The sequence below is a fragment of the Staurois parvus genome, unplaced genomic scaffold, assembly GCF_062004578.1.
Source record: "Staurois parvus isolate SC_StPar_1 unplaced genomic scaffold, SC_StPar_1.0 ptg000394l, whole genome shotgun sequence".
NCBI lineage: Eukaryota > Metazoa > Chordata > Amphibia > Anura > Ranidae > Staurois > Staurois parvus.
The window spans coordinates 9,120,455-9,126,480 of NW_028318190.1; positions in this window are offsets into that span (position 1 = coordinate 9,120,455).

Sequence of the window (6,026 nt, forward strand, 5' to 3'; positions counted from 1 at the left end):
GTATTTACTGATCAAAGAGTTCATTAGCATCTTGGACAGGTGTGACGCTCCATGTGCCCACTGCACTGTTGCCGGATATAAGGATCTGGGAAGCAAAACCTTCTTCCCCACCACCCACAATCCTTTGTTCTTAACTGCTCCTTTCTGCATCCATTCCTTCCTTTCTTCTTCTGAAGCATTATCCTGGGCTTCCTGGAGTTGGTTGTCCTTGGGCTGATGAATTAGCACAGGCATCACCTCACTGTACATCTCTTCATCCTCTTCCTGCTCCCTGATCGCAGCTTGCTTAGCAGCCATGTCTGCCAGATGATTTCCTTTTGCTTCCATAGTGGTCAATTTACCGTGGGCCTTCACCTTCAGTATGGCCACTTGGGCTGGTAGTAAAAGTGCTTCCATAAGGTGGTTGATCGCCTTTCCATGCTTTATAGGAGTCCCAGCTGCCGTGAGAAAGCCCCTCATTTTCCAGATTAGGCCAAAATCAAGTGCAACCCCCAGTGCATATCTGGAGTCCGTGTAAATGTTAGCTGTCTTTCCTTTTGTTAATTCACAGGCTTTGGTGAGGGCCCTTAGTTCAGCCTCTTGTGCAGACATAAAAGGTGGAAGAGGTCTAGCTTGCAGTACCATTGTGTCGGTAGTCACAGTATATCCAGTGTGGTAGGTGCCAGCATTATCTGCAAAGCGGGATCCATCCACAAAGAGTATTAGGTCAGGATTTGATAGGGGCATATCATGGACTGTTGGTAGGTGTGTAGTTTCTGCCTGGATAAGTCCCAAACAGTCATGTACCACATCCTCTGGTGCCATGGCCATGTCTTCGGTGTCTTCTTCTGCTTCGTCTACCCCCCCCCCCCCCGGAAGAGGGAGAAGAGTTGCAGGGTTTATCTGGGTGCATCTGACCAGGGTGACATGATCAGGTAAAAGAAGGGAGCCTTGCAGTCGCAGATGCCTGGCGGCAGATAGATGTTTTGGTTGGGTTTGGTTCAGTATTGCGGTAATGTCATGGGGGGTCAGAAGTGTGAGTGGATGTCCTAAGACCAAATCTGCCGTCTTATCCAGGAGAAGATGGACAGCAAAAACAGCCCTCAGACAGGAGGGACCACCTTGTGCAACCGGGTCTAGCCTTTAGGAGTAATAACCCAGAGGCCGGAGGCGACCCCCATGGCATTGTGCCAGAACTCCTGTTGCATGACCCTGTCTCTTAGCCACAAAAAGTTTGAAGGGCTCATCATAATCTGGTAGACCTAATACAGGTGCAGTGGAGATGGCTTTTTTCAGGCGATGGAAATCAAGTACAGCTTCTTCTGTCAGGGGAAAGGGTTCAGATTTCAGGGCATCATAAAGGGATTGCATCAAATGCATCAAGATGGAGGCTTCTGGGATCCAGGAACGACAATAGGAAACCAACCCTAGAAAAGCATGCAGGGTTTTTGGTCCCTGAGGTATTGGGACATTCTGGATAGCCCGTACTCTATCCGGTGTAAGGTGACGAGTGGCTTGGGAAATGCAATGTCCCAAGAAAATGACAGAAGTTTGGCACCACTGTAACTTGTCCTTAGAAACCTTGCAGCCCTGTTCAGCCAGGTGGTGGAGGAGGCTCAGAGAGGCGATTTTTCCCTCAGAATGGTTGGTGGCACATAGGAGCAAGTCATCCACATATTGGAGCACTATGACTTCTGGGTGTGACTGTTGCCAGGTGCTGAGGATAGTTGTCATGGCCTTTGTAAATTGGCTTGGCGAATTTTGGGCCCCTTGGGGCATAACTCTCCAGGTATACTGTCGGCCAGCATGGGTAAAGGCCAGGAGATACATGCAGGAGGGGTCCAGCGGAACACTGAAGAAGGCATTTGCCAAGTCAATAACTGTGAACACTTGGGCTGTGGGAGGTACCCCTGCAAGCAGGGTGTGGGGGTTTGGTACAATGGGGGTTTCCAAAATAGTTGCCTCATTGACTGCTCTCAGATCTTGAACCATGCGATATTTGGTGGGCTCACCTTTTGGAGTTCTTTTCTTCACTGGGAAAAGGGGTGTATTGCATGGGGACACACAGGGAATTAATGCCCCATTTTCCAGAAGTATATTGACTTGTTTGGAGATGGCGTCCATCTGGGCTTGCTTCAGAGGGTATTGAGGCTTCCGTGGCAATGGTGCTCCAGGCTTAAGCTGGTCTAACACTGTAGTAACTTTCAGATGGCCAATATCCTCAGGTCCGGTGGACCAAAGAGTGAGTGGCAGCTCCTGTAAGGCCTGTTCTACATGGTCTGGCAAGGGGCGGCCTGAAACTTCCGGAGGATGTCCCTCAATGGGAACAGTGACCTTTGCTAGGGGCCCACTAGCACTATATCCATGAGAAGAAACTGTCATAAGGGGAGTGGACATAGGCTTGCCCCTGTCCTATTGGAGAAGGTTCAAATGTTCTTGGGTAGGGCCTGTGCGTGTTGGTCCTGGAAGCGGTGGAGGTGGTGGCATTGCAGACTCTTCCCACCCTGAGTTGTAGTCATTGAGTCGTCGTGAACGTCTGGGAGCTCTGCATTCCCTTCTGAAATGTCCTGGTTTTCCACAGTTGAAGCAAACAAGTGGGTTTCTTCTGGGGACCTGCTCTCTAGCTGACAACATGAGTGGTGTCGGCTTCCGGGTCGTCTGGGCTGCTTCCAGACCTTTTGCCACCAGCAGTATATCCAGGTGGAGGGTGCGGTACTCAGGACGGGCAGTGATCAAACCCTTGCGAACAGACTCCTTTAGTCCTGATACAAATGCAGAGGCCAGCATTTGAGTATGTACCTTGTTATGGACACTGAATCCCAGCTCTGTAAACACCTGTGTTAGTCTGGTATGGAACTTTTCCAATGTCCTGCAATGTGGTGGCCTGGTCCGCCAGTCTCTCTCTGGCCCACTGCTGCAACTGGTCACAGAAAGAAATTCCCGAGGCATAAGTGGTGTCCTCATTTGGCTTTACTCTGGTGAGATCCTTTTCCATTATAGGCCAATATGCATCCCCAGCCTTGATCTCACACAGACTGACCAAATCCCTCCAGGCTGTGGAATAGGTCTTGTGGATCTGGGCTATGCGCCGGTAAAAAGGCATCGGGTGTTTTTCCGGATCTGGACTGCGGCCCTCCAGGGGTGGGCGGTCCCGTTGGGGGGCAGATGGAGCCGGCATCATCTGCCTGTGTGACCTGGCGATCCGCCGTGGCCGCTGTCACTTCTTGAGCCCATCCTCTTCTGTCTGGCAGAGAGGTAGGGGTCACCACATCTGTAAAATTCCAGCCCTGCCATTCTGTGGGTGTCTTCAGTTCAACTTGGTCTGAACCCTCTGTTTGTTTTGGTGGGGGTGGTACTACAGGCATCAGGGGTGTGTGGAGGGCCGAAGGTGGTTGGGAGCCAGAGACAGTAAGCACTGGGCACAAGGTGGTAGCTGGTATGAGGTGTGTATGGTGTATCGGTGTACTAAGCCCAGAGTCAACATGGCTTCCGGTGGCCTCACTGGGCGCCGCCATCTTTGAAGAGGGCGGAAGCGGAAGGGGCGGGGCCGGAGGCGGAAATGGAGGTGACTGAGTTGGAAGCATTGGATGTTGCATAGTCAGCTTCTGGTCACATCCCTTGCAAATCTCCTCCCACCCCGGATTCTTAACTGAACACCCCTTACATATCCGGAGGTTCTGACTACACGGTATGCAAAAATCTGGACTCTCGGGGTGGGGCCTTCCTGTATTTCCACATGCCTCGCACCTCCAGGACGGGCCATCATCATAGGGGGGCGGCGCCTTGCCGGGCGCATCTCCTTTCCTGTAATATACATATACAACTCCTGATTCAGTTTTTGCTCCACCCACCCCTCCTGATGTAAGGTGCGGGCCACATTAAACCAAGTTTCTGCTGTCTTTAACATGTTATGCTTCATTAGAAGCCCTCTCTTCTCTTTACACAGCTTCCTCCAGTCCTCCGCCTGCAACCTCCCACCATTCTTACATGTTCCACCCAGCTTGTTTAACTGTTTTAACTTTTTTACATACTCTGGTCCCTCTCTCTCCTCCACCAGTTCACAAGCAAACAAACTGTTCTCTGGCTTTATAAGTTTCTGTCCCATTTTGTTTTACTTCCCTCCCGGGGACCCTAAGGTGGTCCCCAAAGCCGTCACTCTGTTCTGAAAGTGCTGTGCCGTGAGACAGTGGAACCCGCGCAGCACTTTGCCCCCCCCCCCTGCTTCTCCTCCAGTAACTTCCCTATTTTTCAGCTACACTGAGAATAATGTACATTAACCCTGTAAACCAATATATCAGGAGCTACGATTGTCACTGTACCACTACTTGTAGTACTTTCACGAATCCCCACTCTTTCGTGGTGTACACCAAACATTAATCCACATACACAGTGTGATCATGACATAGTATTTCAGACACGCCTGTCGGGAGTAAAATGTTTTTTTTTTGTTTTTTTTTTTTAGTTTTCTTTTTCCCCCACAAGTCAATCCCTGGCTGTGGTTATTTTTTCCCTCGAGTCACCATTACTGCGACTACGAGTTTCCCCTCGACAGTCACCATCACCGCGACTGCGAGTGCCCGGCACCCTCTCTCAAATCAGGGTGTATCCTGTCCACTCCTGACGAGGAATATTTTGCCGTAATTCTCCCCTCCCTCACAGGCGCATCAACAACAACCCAACCAATCACACTGGTACACACAGACAACACAAAAGACAAGACATATCACACTGGTAGATGACGTTACACTGACAGGTGGGTTCAAAGGAGCCCCGGGCAAGTATACCTGTCACTTTGCTGATCAACGGACAGCCAGACGGGTGAGTAGTCCCGCTGGGCAATTCCAGACTACGCAGGTAAGGAATTATTAGACATAAAAATTCACTTACCGCTTTCGGAGGTGATCAGTCTCCGCGTCTGGAATGCTCCACGGTCCCCCTCATCCACTCTGGGTCGGGCTGAGCCGGTGTTCAGAACCCGGGCCCCACGTTGGGCGCCAAATGTCCTGGACTAGGTCACTTACAGACCATTTACCGTGATCTACCAGTGAGCCAAATTAATATGAGAATATGTGCACGTGGAAGTAAGACACTGACACTTCGCAGTTTGCCAACTTCCTAAAATTCTGTTTTATTGAGGAACTAACAGTATCATTTATAGGGCATATGATGCAGGCAAAGCATATACATTGATTGGGTGAAAAGTCCACGGGGTTTCTGCGTGTTTGTCCATCCGTGTTGATATCTTCCAATCATTGTCCCCAAAGAGACTCATTCCCTTTTATGGGGGTTGTTTACATTAAAAGATACTTTTCTCCTAATGAGTCACCAAGGGCGAGACTCCGGATGAAGGCGCCATCTTAATTATCATCATTGTTCTGTCAACCTATATCTGATTGTTTACTTAAGAGAGTAAGGAATTTAAAGAGCAAGAAACAGAATGTAGCAAGACTATAAAATTGTCATTTTACTGATCATCTAATAAAATGTGGACTGTCTATCACAATCCACTACAGAACATGCTACATTTTTTTGCACAGATCTGTACAGGTACATGGCAAACTGCATCAAAACTGCACCGGAACTGTGTGTGGCGTGAACTGTAAACAAAAATGTATCCAGAATGCATCCGGAGTGCATTTTTGTGGTGTGAACTGGCCCTGACATACAATTTAATGAACAGGGAATGGATGAGCCAGAAAGTTAGCAATCAGACAGGGTTAATGGATGTCTGGAGGTCCAGGAAAGGTTTAGCAGACAGTCCTTAGCAGGGGTGGACTGACCATTTGGAAACTCAGGCACTGCCCGAGGGCCCGGGGTCAGTAGGGGGCCCCATGAGATGCCCCTGGTACCTTTTTTCATAGACTTTTTTGAGTTTGGGCAAGGACACAGGGACCCCATGATCCCCTATTGCCCGGGGGCCCCATGAGTTGTCAGTCCACCCTTGGTCCCTAGCAGGGCTGGGACAAGGGGTGGACAGGAGGGGCAGCTGCCATGGGTGCAGCAGAGTAAGGGAGGCAGAGAATGAACATACGGCGGTACAGCCATTC